Source organism: Ursus americanus, chromosome 24, assembly GCF_024610735.1.
Source record: "Ursus americanus isolate L20-20 chromosome 24, mUrsAme1.1.p, whole genome shotgun sequence".
Classification (NCBI taxonomy): Eukaryota; Metazoa; Chordata; class Mammalia; order Carnivora; family Ursidae; genus Ursus; species Ursus americanus.
The window spans coordinates 14643025-14657566 of record NC_142150.1 but is presented as its reverse complement, the minus strand read 5'-3'; the positions used below and the strand labels follow the sequence as shown (position 1 = coordinate 14657566).

The following is a 14542-nucleotide window of genomic DNA, read 5'->3' as shown; positions in this document are numbered from 1 at the left end:
AATCACGTAACATTTCTGTTGTTGTTCTCCATTCTCATCTGTAAAATTGGAGTAATAATTTTAACTTCATACAGGGTCATTATAAGTATCCAATAAGATAGCATTTGAGGATATGCTTTATATTAATGTAGGCAATCAGTAGATTTCTTACTTTTGCTAAAATCCTTGGATAAAAGGTGAGAATCAAACTTTTATAGATTTAAGAAGCTCTGGGAGAGTCCTATAATGGAAACATCCCTACATGCTAGAATATCCCTGTAAATTAAAGAGAAATAAAAACTTGTCTGAAAACTTTTTCAAAAGCCCATTAGAACGACTACATAGGTATTCTTTGAGTGCTCCAGGTTGTAGAATAGCTCTCCTTTATTGGACACCTTCTATGCTTGAATTACAGCACTCAGCACTTTACACACACTACTTAAATCTAAAAGGTAGGTATTATTACCTCCATTTTAAAGATTCTTTCCTTTCTCCTTTCAAACTTACTGAAAAATTGCAAGAATAATAAAAAGGATTTTTGTATAATCTTAACTCAGATTCTCTAAAAGTTAACATTATATATATATATGTTCAATTTATTATATATGCCTTTTCATTCTTCCCCTCCACATATTTAACCTATAATTTTTATAATTGTATTATTATTTCTCAAACTTTAGAGAAAGAACAAATTGAAGATGTAATGCCTATTGCTGTTTAATACTTGAAGAACCCTGTCCTACAAAATCACTGGACCACTATTAAAAGCAAATACTAGCAATATAATACTACTATTCAAACCCAGAGCCCACTTAAATTCTGGTCCATCGTCTCAATAATGTCTTTGTAAACACATCCATTCCTTTTTCTCTAGGATCTAGAGAAATTATTGCATTAAATTGTTGCATTAAATTGTCATATCTTTCTAGTCTCCTTCAATCAGGAAGAGTTTCTCATTTTTTTTCTTTGTCATTCATGACTTTGACATTTTTGAGAAGTACAGTCAAGTTGCTTTGTAGAATGTTCTTCAGTTTGGGTTATCTGACGTTTTCCCATGTTTTGATGAATTTGTACACTTTTTTCCTTTGGCAAGAATAGCACGATGTTGTGTCCTTCCTAGTTCTTCCTACAAGGAAGCAGATGGTGTCTAACCATCACTTCGGATAAAATCACTTTTATTACTTGGTTAAGATGGCGTCTGCAAGATTTCTCTACATTAAAGTCCACTTGATGTATTTTGTACTTATTCATTAATACATAATTATATTGGTAAGTAATTAATAAGTGTTTTATGGGCAGCTACTTTGAGACTATGTAAATATTCTGTTCCTCAACAAATTTTCACCTACTAGTTTCAATATTCATTGATGATTTTTATCAGAATCAGTTATTACTATCATGGCATTTTAATTCCATGATCTCTTCCACATGATTAAAGGGCATTCTGCTGAAAGGTGGAGTTTTCCATTCACCTCCATCTATTTATTTATATTAGTATGGACTCTGGAATTATTCTTTATGCAATCTGAAGCCATAGTCATTTATTGGAGGCTCAAATTATCCCATATTTGGTCAGTGGAATCCCTTCAAGCTGGCTCTCATTTATTTATAGAATTTCAGTTATATTGGGGCTTATTTTTGCCATCCTATTTTATTTAAAAAATTTACTATATTGTGTTCTTAGATTAATCTGATCTCCCTAATGATGAATTCCTAATCCATTCTTAGCTGAACTCATCCTACTATTTGTCTTGTATATTTTAGTCTTTATTTCAACAGCTACATTTTTTATATCTGTTATTTTCCCTATTTTTTTAAATGACTTTTTATTATTGCTTCATATTACTATTATCTTTCCTTACCTCCTTAATGATACATTTTCATGTTTATTCTAGATTATTGGCCCCTCTGTGCTGGCTGGTTCTTTAGTGGCTGCCTTGCCTCTCTTTCACAGTGGTCATATCCTTAGGTGAATTGTTATTTTGTCTCGTGAGATCACATTGCCCTAAAGGTAACAATTACTCTGAAAATGAGTGTTAATTAAGGGCCGAGGCCAAGCCTTCATGTCTGTCCACCCCAGTGAGTTTGAGGAGGGAAGAACGAGGCCTTGCACCACTTTTAACTCTTATGAAAAAATAGCATGGTGAGGAGATGATGGCTACAGGTTGTAGTATTGCCAATCCTGGGAATTTGGGAGGTAGAGAGTAGGATCTGGGCAGTCGTATCCATTTTCGTTAATTCTTCACCTTGTTAAGACTTTTGAGCTGACTCCTGTCTCTCTGGCCATCATCAGTTTGGGTGCTAAAGGAACAGGCTGTGATTTCCCCAAGGTTAACAGGACTGAGACAAGAAGAAAATTAAAAAATATTTTCCCCAATTGATATCCTCACTCCTTTCCAGACCATTTCCACCCCATGCCGCATTTACCCATTTCCTATACAACCCTGATCAAGATAGTCATTTCCTCTTCAGAGCTTCTTGCGTTTTCTTGATGATTCTGGGAATCCACATTTCCCCACTCATGTCTGTGGTTTTATCAGGTCTGACATTTGGCAGGTAGCCAGCAGCAGCCCCTGCTGGTTTATACACCGACGAAAAACTTGCAAAAATTTGTTCTGTATAGTTGAATGGCTATAATTTCTAGCTTATAACTTTGGGTTTTCAATGCAGATTGTACATGCGGTCTCCTAGGTTTATTTTTAGGCTTTTATTCTTAAAAATATTGAAGTCATTCATCTATCTATAATTTACTTTTTTTATTTTTTATAATTTTAAATTTTATAATTTACTTTTTTTATTTTTTTAAAAGATTTTATTTATTTATTTAACACAGAGAGACAGCGAGAGAGGGTACACAAGCAAGGGGAGTATGAGAGGGAGAAGCAGGCTTCCCACCAAGCAGGAAGCCTGATGCGGGCCTCGATCCCAGGACCCTGGGATCATGACCCGAGCTGAAGGCAGATGCTTAATGGCTGAGCCACTGAGGCGCCCCTATAATTTATTTTTGTGGGTGGTTTAAGATTGGGATCTTGGTCAGTTTATTTTTCCAGAAAGATAGCCTGCTATGTCATTATCAATAAATAATCCATCCTTTTACTTAGGAACTGAACTACCATATTTGTTAATCCAATAAATTCTTTTACATGGTAGGTTTTATTTCTGGATTCCCAATTACATTTCACTGGTCTGTTTAGCTATTTCAGTACCAGTAGCATAATGAATAGATTAAAGAGGCTTAAGGTCTTGAACCACTAGTGGCTCAGCTGTAGCTCCTCTCAGGACTCATTCTGTCACAAGGGATGAGACACATATCCAGAGTCACCAATGCTGGTTATGGCTCCCTATCTTAATTGGAAATACTTGTTGAATCACTTTTTGTATGTGCCAAAATATAGAGGGTAAAATTTGCCAGAAATCAGCATTCAGTGTAGGGGCTATCTGGTTTGGTTGGTTTATTAGATAAGTAAATCATACTCTTTTCTTTTTTTTTTTTTTAAATACCACACTGTTTTTAAAAATTAATTTAAAAGGCTACGTAATTGGTAGTTGCTGCTAAAGGAAAGCAAATGGCATCTCCTTCTTCCTTAAGAGGTTTTCCACTTGGGTCCTGATTCAGTTTCTTCAGCAGATAATGCCAATGGGAAACGGCTTGGTGGTGGCTTCAGATGTGGTCTTCAGACTTGAGATCAGGTCTTCCTTTGGTTCCTGGGAAAGAAGGTACATTATTCCTCACCACCAATACTTTCAGTTGTATCCAAGAAAAAATACAAGACTTTTTCTGTGGATTGTTAAATGTTAGCTTTCACCAGTTTCATTTGAATTTTTGTTGAAGCCAATATTTCAAAGACATTGCCTAAAATTTGAAAGCAAATTGTATAGAGGAAAAATAGAAACCACGAAATAAGTTTTCTTTAATGTGCATATTTATATTCATTGCATCTTTTTTTCCCATCTGGTTCTGCCCCACGACTGGTCCAAGAATTAGGTCTCTCTATGCATGACTTAACTCAAAACAACTAGGACTGCAATTTTGCCCCAGTGTATTAGAAAGGAAATGCTGTGATTTATGTCTTACAATGAAACCACATATCTATATGCATTGCATCTTCTCTATCCTGGTTCCCCACCACCAGCTGAAGAATTAGGTCTTTCTGTGTATGATTTAACCCAGAGCAACTCTGGTGGTAAGATCTGTAATTTTGCATAAATGTATTAAAAGGGAAACCTTGTGATTTATGTCTTTAAATATATAATGGACGCTATACAGCTGGGTCAGCACTCTGATACTTCTTGGAGAGAAATCATAGCAGTATTTGCGTTCATCAAGCATCATTGACAATGATTGTTTCCATATGGCTTCCTGAGAATGTAAAGCTTAGGCAGGCCCACTGCTTACATCATACATAAATAAGCCAAAAGCACCCTTTTTGCAGTTGTTGTAAATGTTTTCTCATTATATTCATTTCAGCAATTTGAGAACATTTATAACCACCATCTTCCTGGGCACATCATAGGGTGACCATTGGAAATGCTACTTTCTCCAAAAATAAAAGGAAGGAGAACATTTCCTCTCTTCTGCCAAATGTGAAATTTGAATTATTTTCAAAAGAAAAAAGAAGGTGATATTTTGCTTGTTAATCAGCATCTATTCATCGAGTATCTCCCAGCTCCCAAGTATACTGTATATTGTGAATGTAACAATGTCCAGGGGGGAAAAATAGATCCCAGATAATTAATTATGCAGACAACCCTTTGATTATAGTGATGGTAAGTACTTCCAAGGAAATGTTCAGTTTTTGAGGAGAGTTGACCCCTAGTAATATACAATAGGGTAAGGAGACCGTTTTTTGCTACTGAGGTACCAAAGGAAAAGAAGGGAAGTCTTGAGCAAGGAGAACGGAGTAAGTGCAGACAATGAATGGCTATCAAAGGTCCCAGAGGCCTTTTCGATCAGGACTGCTTCTTTGGGATCATGTGATTAGAACACTGTTTCTGAAAGTGTATTCTGTGCGCCGCCTACAGCCCTATCCCTGGGATGCCTGTTAAATGTTGAGATTTGTGGGCCCAGCCTGCTGGAACCAAATGGAGCTGTATCAGGAGTCAGCATTTTAAATGGGCTTCCAGTGTTCTTTGCCTGCACTCCATAATTTGAACACTTTTGCACTGATTTAGATTCTCATGTTTATTAAACCCTCAAATGACCTTTGTACCCTTTCACTTTTGTCTCTGAATCATTTCTGGGATTACTTCACAGGGTCAGACATTTAGAAATGCAAGTAGCCAACCTAACTCCACATGAAATTGGAATACTCATAGTGTAGAAAAGTGGAAAGAGAACTGAACTGGAAATCCAAACTTGTGTTTGCATTGCCCGTATAACAATATCTGAACAATAACACATGTTGTTATATATGGTCATGGAAAGTAATTTCTCCTCTCCATTCTGTTTGCTTGTTCATAAAATGATCAGCATTTTCCAAACTTTGGTCAATGTGCTACCACCTTCGAAATAGTACCACCTACAGTATTAGCAATACTTTTCTTCTAATAGTTACTTCAGGTTCATTTTTACAAAGCTTTATACCATTACCATAAGTGGAAACCAATCATCACTTACTATAATTAGAAAGTCATAACTATAAAATATATAACAATTAAAAAATTTTTAAAGTCTATCCCTGAAGCTCTAAAACAAATGTACCTACTGTTAATGATATTGTCATGATACTTTGGGAAACAGTGAATTAAATACTATTTAAGATTAGTTGCTGCTTTATAAATCTAAGTGTTTATTAGAATATCATGCAAATGGTTATTTCATTATTTCTGGGAGAAAAGAAGTCCAAATTTATAAGGCAATTTCTGAAAAATCAACCATCAGTGACTATCAGGCAAAAATTCTATAATAGAAGCTGAGAAAAAAATGACACTTTTTCCTCAAAAGAAATGGCATTTAATGTTACTCAAATATTTAATTAAACAATTATATCAAGTGCACAGTATTTAAACAAGAATTACATCTGCTAATTCCATCTGTTTCTTTTTTCACATCATTAAAACTAGGATGGAATTATAAAAAATATTACACTTTTTGCAGAAATGAAATTCCAAATCTGTTCACAGTATACTTATTGTACATCATTTTTTCCTCAGCTTTATTGAGATATAATTGACATATAACATTGTATAAATTTAAGATATACAATGTTTGATTTGTTGCATTTATATATTGTAATGTGATTACTACCATAGTGTTAACACTCCTATAATGTCACATAATTACCATTTCTTTTTGTGGCGAGAATATTTAAGATAGACTCTGCTAGCAAATTTCATGTATATAGTACAGTATTGTTATCTATAACATACAGTGTTTGTCTTTCTTTTCTGACTTATTTCACTTAGCATAATGCCCTCAAGGTCCATTCATGCTGTCACAAATAGAAGTATTTCCTTCTTTCTCTGGCCAAATAATATTCTGTTGTATATATACAAATAATACATATACATATATACAACATATATACACATATATGTATATACATATATATTATATACATGCAATGGAATATTATATGTATTATAGTTTTTATACATTATATATATATATATATATATATATATATATATATATATATATATAATCTTTATCTGTTCATCCATTGATGGACACTTATGTTGTTTCCATACTTTGGCTATTTTAAATAATGCTGCAATGAACATGGGAGTGCAGATGTGTCTTTGATATCCTGCTTTTATTTTCTTTGCATATATACACAGAAGTGAAATTATTGAATCAAATGGTATTTCTATTTTTTTTTTTAAGATTTTATTTATTTATTTGACAGAGACAGAGACAGCCAGCGAGAGAGGGAACGCAAGCAGGGGGAGTGGGAGAGGAAGAAGCAGGCTCATAGCAGAGGAGCCTGATGTGGGGCTCGATCCCGGAACGCCGGGATCACGCCCTGAGCCGAAGGCAGACGCTTAACCGCTGTGCCACCCAGGCACCCCTGGTATTTCTATTTTTAATTTTTTGAGGAACCTCCACACTGTTTTCCATAGTGGCTGCACCAGTTTGCATTTCCACCAACAGTACACAAGGGTTCCCTTTTCTTAATGGTCCTTGACAACACTTATCTCTTGTCTTTTAGATGATAGCTATTCTAAGATGTTAGGTTATATCTCATTGTGGTTTGATTGCATTTCCCTGATAATTAATGATGAGCATCTTTTTATGTACTTGTCAACCATTTTTGTATATCTTCTTTTGAAAAATTTCTATGTAGTTCCTCTGCCCATTTTTCAAATGGATTGTTGTTGGTGGTGGTTATTGAGTTGTATGAGTTCTTCATATATTTTGGATATGAACCTCTTATATGAATCAGAGCTTCTAAATACATTAAGCAGATGCTAAAAGCTCTGAAACAAGAAATAGAAAATAATACAATAATAGTAGGGGACTTCAATACCCTACTTCTAGCAGTAGATAGGTCATCCAGATAGAAAAGCAAATCAAGTTGTAGCTGTCCCACAGTCCTTGGATATTCTGTTCTATTTTTTTTTTCAGTTTGTTTTTTCTTTTTGTTTTTCAGTTTTGGAAATTTCTACTTTCATATCCTGAAGCTCAGATATTCTTTCTTTAGCTGGGTCTACTCCCCTTATGAGCCCATCAAAGATATTCTTCATTTCTGTTATAGTGGTTTTGATCTCTAGCATTTCTTTTCAATTATTTCTTAGAATTTCTACCTCCCTGCTTATACTATCCATCTGTTATTGTGTGTTGTATACTTTTCTATTAAAGATCTTAGCATATTAATAAGTTTTTTGGGGGTTTTTTGTTTTTTTGTTTTGTTTTTTTTTTATTTTTTTTATTTTTATTTTTTTTTTTTTTAAATATTTTATTTATTTATTCGACAGAGATAGAGATAGCCAGAGAGAGAGGGAACACAAGCAGGGGGAGTGGGAGAAGAAGAAGCAGGCTCATAGCGGAAGAGCCTGATGTGGGGCTCGATCCCATAACGCCAGGATCACGCCCTGAGCCGAAGGCAGACGCTTAACCGCTGTGCCACCCAGGCGCCCCTGTTTTTTTTTTAGAGTTACTGGTCTGATAATTCCAACATGCCGGCCATATTTGACTCTGGTTCTGAGACTTGTTCAGTCTCTTCAAACTCTGTTTTTTTATCTTTTAGTAAGCCTTGTAATTTTTTGTTGAAAGGTGGACATGATATATGAGGTAAAAGGATTGGCGGTAAATATCCTTTAATAAGGTAGTGATAAGATGTAGGGGGAGGGGAAGTGCTCTGTAATCCTATGATTAGGTCTTAGTCTTTTGATGAGTCTTTGCTTGTTGACTGTGAACTTCAGTGCTTCTTAATTTGTTCCCTTCTTTAGGTGGCTCAGGATGGCTGACGGAGTCTAGAGTTGTGTATTTTAGATCTTCCAGGTAGGTTAAGTTCTGATATAGTCTGATATGTTTTTTTCTCTTAGACTTGTCCGTATTGAGCCTTCAGCAGTTTGCCAGTTATAATTCAGGTCTTCCTACCCTGGCACTGGTTCCTGTGGAAGTTTCTACTCTGGTACATTGTGATTCTCTGTATTTGCCTTCTGTCTGTACAATTTTCAGGGCAGTGATTCCCCCTATAACCTCACTTGTCTGACAAATCTAAGAAGAGTTGTTGATTTTTCAGTTTGTTCAGCTTTTTTACTTGCTGTGAGAATGGAGCAAGGACTGGAAACTGGAAGTTCCCTATCAGATTGTTTTAAATTGGTGAATGGACTGATTCTGGGAGAGTGGGAAAGCTTTTGAGGCTAAAATTTGGTATGTGCATAGATAAAATGTGTTACACAGTAGAGAGCGAGAAAGAAATGAGGTCCTGCCTGACACAAAAAATGAAGACTTTTTTGGGTGACTGAGATCCTGAAATGGATTTCATTGAAAATGTAAAATAAGGAACTCTGAGAAACAACCGACCTAGTACCCCTCACTTATTCTATAAACATTTAGGCACTGGAGAGACACAAATGAAAATATCTCTGCCTAAAGAGTTCACAGTATATTGGACTCTGCTTGTTGCCTACCTGGCTTCTTAGACTCATGGCCTTCCTTTATTTCTTCAAGGGCACCATGTTGCCTTCCATGCCAGAGTCCTTACTCTGCTTGCTCTCACAGGCATGCTCTCCCTGCATGCCTCCCCCTTTCCCTTCCCCTAGACAAATCTCTTCTATCCAGCACAGACACTAGTGGTTGTCTACATGCCATCTAGCCTTCATGTTCATCCCAACTTTTTAGTTATTCACTCCTTCTTCACACAACCATGTGCACCAGAGATAGAAACCACCTCCCCAGCCCAAGGGCAGGTCCTGGCTTGTTTCAGTTTGTCACGGAAATCCCATTTCCTTCTGTCAGTAGTTAGTTTAGGAGAGTGTATTTGACCTAATTCTGGTTGAGAAGGCATGAGGAGAAGCCTGTCTGAGGGGTTCTGGGAAGCATTTCTATGCTTCTAAGAAGGTGACGTAAGAAAAGTCTGTTTCTTTCTTTTTCATTCTGCAGTCATGTCTGAATGTGAGACCTGGGACTTTTGTAGCCATTTTACCAGCTTTACCAGAGGGTGAAGCACACACTTGAAGACAGAGCCAAAATGGCTGCACAGAGGTGGGAATGGGGATACACAGTATGGGGAAGCTTCTGGACTCCATGTTTTATGAGATAAAAAACTTCCTTATTTGGGCGCCTATTTGGCTCAGTCGGTGAAGCATCTGACTCTTGATTTTGGCTCAGTCAGGACCTCAGGGTCGTGGGATTGAGCCCCATGTTGGGCTCTGTGCTCAGTGGGGTGTCTACTTGAGATTCTCTCTCTCCCTTTGTCCCTCTCTCTGCTTGCTCTCTCTCTCTCTCTCTAAATAAATAAGTAAATAAAATAAAATCTTTAAAAAAAAATTTCCTTATTGTTAGATTTAGAGTTTCTGTTAATTGAGGTCAAAGTATCATCATTGTATATCATTCTTTATCAAACAGCTCAAAAGCTTCTTCCTTAGGGAAGCCTTCCCTGAGTCCCACTTTCTTCTTATTTGTCCTATCTTCTTATTTTATACTGCTGTAGCTTCTTGGACTTTCCACCTATAGCAGTTGCCATAATTCAAAATTACTTATTTATGTGATTATTTGATCAATGCTTGATATTACCACTAGACCATTAGCTCTAAGAGAGCCCTTATGTCTGTCTTGCTCATCACAGTATTACCAGTGCACTAAATAGTGTCTGGTACATAGTACATGCTCATGAATATTGCTAGAATGAATGGATAAATATACAAACCTGTATGTAAGGCTCGGTGGAAGCCAGAGTAAAGGGTGCTTAAGCCATACTAGAAGAATAAGGAAAGGTCTCCCAGGGGAGGTGAAATGTAACCTAAATTTTGAAGGAGGAGGAAGAATTTTCTAGGCTTAAAAGATAACAGGGAAGAGTATTCCAGGCAGCTGTGCAGAGACAGAGAGGTATGCTACACGTCATTAAGTCCAACCAAATCACATTTTCATTGCAAGAGATTTCAGTTCAGATGTGTCCTTAAAATCATATTTAACATAAAGGGGTACTTTTGTTTATAAAATGTTTCCTGTTTCCTAGTTTAAGTTCCTGAACCATGAAATTACCCTCAGTGTCACTCAGTTTCTCCCTGGAATTCCTTCTTTTGCATAAATTCCCTGTACCAATAGTCACTTGCTCACCTTTTAGTGGTTAGCTTGAGGGAGAAATAGAGACCAGTGACATGTCATTCTTGTGACCTGTGGAGTTATTCTGATTAACCTGCCAAGCAGCTAATATTCTCCAAGTCAAATCAGAGCAATGGAACAGACAGTAAGAATCCCCACTGCCAAATATGGGTAAATTCCAATCCAAGTTACCTCAGATCTATTATGAGTTTGGGGGAAAGTCAAATCTTTAGACCATTATATCCAGGAAACCCAATCATCTTTAGTCAGCACCAGCTGCTGTAGCCCATAATATGTCATGTCCTATATAACACTTCAGAAATTGTTGCAACTGCATCCAATCCTTCTGTCCCTCCTTTCCAGGGCAGAAATAATTTCTGACAGAGAAGGAAACAGCCAGGCCGTGGGGTGCTGGCTTGGAATGCTGTCTTCTAGCAACAAAATATGATATGTAAGAGGTCTAGCTGAGTTTGAATATAAGCCACTGCAGATTCTTTATGTTCAAAGTGTAACTGATTCCACAAACTAGGCCAATATCATTAGGTTATCATCCTACCATGGGGCTTGTGACCTTGGTCACAATCACTAAATGTCTCCAGGAAAACAAGTGATGATTTCATCCACCATCTATATACTTTCCAAATGGAGCGCTCTATTCCAGGTGTCTGTCCCAAGCTGTGTGTGTGCATATATGTCTAGCTGCCAAGTAGACTAACTCGGGGGCAATTCAAATTCAGTCTGCTCGAAAGTGGATTTGTTTTCTTGCCACAAGCTTGTTTCTGCTGTTGTGGTTTCTCTCCTTGTACTTGGAATCACTGTTAGTCTATCTTTCCCAAGTAGAAACCCATGTTAAGAAACATCTTAAACATCTCCCTCCTTCCATGGGTCCTCAGGTCCTCTAGATTTGGCTTCTAAATATCTCTCCTCTTCTTGTCCCTCTCCCAAGCATTCTCATTCAATCCTTCCTAACTTCTCATCCAAATTCTTTCAGTAAGTGGATTCACAACCTTGTGAGTGGATTTATGGCCTCTGGTCTTGCTCATTTACAATTCTGTCCACAATGTAGCCAAATGCATCTTTAAATAATGAATATCTGATCAAGGCACTTTAATGCTTAAAAACTTTTAAATGGTCTCATTACTTTCAAGATAAAAATATCGGATCTTTAGTGCAACATGCATTTTAACATTTCATGACTTGGCCCCATCTCTGTCTCCAGCTTCATACATCTCTTTCTACCCTAATCTACCCTCTTCCTCTACAACCTCTGTTATTATAACTAATAATTGTTAACATATGTTGAGCACTTACTTTCAGCTAGAAACTACGCTAAATGCTTTACATCAATATTTTTCAAACTTTTTGATGAGGCATATCACCTGGGATCTTTGATAAAAAATAAAGTTCCTGTTCCTTATCCCAGACCCACTGAATTGTAATCTTCAGGGAATGAGTCTAGGAAGTTGTATTAAAACATGCACATTCATAGAACTAGAAAAAATTCTAAAATTTGTATGGAGTCACAAAAGACCCTGAAGAGCCAAAGCAATCTTGAAAAAGAAAAGCAAAGCTGGAGGCATCACAATTCCAGACTTCAAGTTGTATTACAAAGGTGTAGTAACCAAAAAAGTATGGTACTAGCATAAAAATAGACACATAGATCAATGGAACAGAATAGAAAGCCCAGATATAAGCCCACAAGTATATGGTCAATTAATCTTTGACAAAGCAAGAAGAATATGCAATGGGAAAAAGTCTCTTCAACAAATGAAGTTGGGAAAACTGGACAGCAGCATAGAAAGAAAAGAAAAGAAAAGAAAAGAAAAGAAAAGAGAAAAAAGAAAAAAGAAAAAAGAAAAAAGAAAGGAAGAAAGAAAGAAAGAAAGAAAGAAAGAAAGAAAGAAAGAAAGAAAGAAAGAAAAAGAAAGAAAGAGAAAGAAAGAGAAAGAAAAAGGAACTGGGCCAGTTTCTTACACTATACACAAAAATAAGTTCAGAATGGATTAAAGATCTAAATGTGAGACCTGGAATCATAAAAATCCTAGAAGAGAACACAGGCAGTAACTTTTTTGACATCAGCCGTAGCAACTGCTTTCTAGATATATCTCCCCAGGCAAGAGAAACAAAAGCAAAAATAAACTATTGGGACTTCATCAAAATAAAAACTTCTGCACAGAGAAGGAGACAATCAAAAACCTAAAGGGCAAACTACAGAATGGGAGAAGATATTTGCAAATGACATACCTGATAAAGAGCTAATATCCAGAATCTGTGAAAAACTTCTGAAACTCAACACCCAAAAAGGAAATAATCCAATTAAAAGATGGGCAGAAGACAGGAGTAGACATTTTTCCAAAGAAGACATCCAGATGGCCAGCAGACACATGAAAAGATGCTCAACATCACTCATCATCAGGTGAATACAAATCAACACCATAATGAGATACCACCTCACACCTGTCAGAATGGCTAAAATTAATAACACAAGAAATAACAGGTGTTGGCAAGAATGTAGAGAAAAAGGAGCTCTTACACACTGTTGGTGGGAATGTAAAGTGGTACAGCCACTGTGGAAAACAATATGGAGGTTTCTCAAAAAGTTAAAAATAGAATTACCCTATGCTCTAACAATCGCACTAGTGGGTATTTACCCAAAGAATACAAAAACACTAATTTAAAGGTATACATGCACCCCTATGTTTATAGCAGCATTATTTATAATAGCCAAGATATGGAAGCAGTCCAAATATACAAAGAAGACGTGGTATAGATCTACAATGAATACTATTCAGCCATAAAAAAGTGAAATCTTGCCATTTACAACGACATGGATGGAGCTAGAGAGTATAATGCTAGGTGAAATAAGTCAGTCAGAGAAAGACAAATACTATATGATTTCACTCATATGTGGAATTTAAGAAGACAAATGGGCAAAGGAAAAAGAGAGAGAGGGACAAATCAAGAAACAGACTCTTAATTATAGAGAACAAACTGATGGTATGTTAACTGGAATTAAAATAAAGACTCAAAAAGGCAAAAAAAGATGTGCACAACGTGCACACACACTTAACTTTAAAAACGTTAAAAAACTTAAAAAACTTAAAAACAACACACAAAAATCAATGTGTGATTCATTATTTGAGAAGTTTGGGAAAATATTGCTTTACATGAACTTGCATTTAATCCTCATGAAAATTTAATCAGATAAGAACTGTTACTAGTCTCATTTATAGATAGAAAAACTGAGGCTTCAGGGAACATGTTATATGTTCAAATACACAGTTAACCGTCATCATTATAGTTTGAACCTAGGCACACAGTCCCAGAATTTACACCACTGCTAGTCCACGATTTTTCACTTTAAGTCAACACATGCACTCTGTTCACACTCAGTTCTCTGTGCCTCTTTTGCCCTTTGACTTGGACAGTCATGTTCCCTTCTTTGCCTGAAAAACTACTATTGACACCCATTCAACTCAGACTGAAGCTTTGATCAATCTTCCCAGTCTGGCTTGGTTTCCTTCCTATGAACCATTCTGTTAACATTACATATCGTCATCTATATCCTTATCTGTTCCTCTACCAGACTATAAGCAGGCACATCTCAAGTCCTTCTGTGTCCTTAGTCTAGCGGAGTGCATGACATATACCAGCTATAGGGTAAATATCTGCTGAATGAATAAAAGTATAAGTCACTTTAGCCTGGCAAGTGCCTAGGGTTTAGATGCTGTAAATGGATGAAGCTAGGGTCACTCCAGAAAATTATTTTTAGGTATTGAATGCTGCCTCTTAGAATCAGGCCATGTCTCCATTGAACTCACCTATTCACTAGGGGTGCCTTATGAGAGAGGA

General features: G+C 36.4%; 1 protein-coding gene across 5 annotated transcripts in view; it reads left to right on the top strand.

Annotated features, from left to right (window-relative positions):
• The window catches only part of CCDC34 (coiled-coil domain containing 34), a 260224-nt gene that overhangs the window by 186495 nt on the left and 59187 nt on the right, over nt 1–14542 (top strand). For 2 of the 5 annotated variants that reach the window (XR_015721548.1, XR_015721545.1), the window contains exon 10: nt 8371–8422. The exons of the other annotated variants lie outside the window; for them this stretch is intronic. The gene's annotated coding sequence lies outside the window, so the exon portion shown is untranslated. The remainder of the gene's footprint in view (nt 1–8370; nt 8423–14542) is intronic. 5 annotated transcript variants of the gene reach the window in all.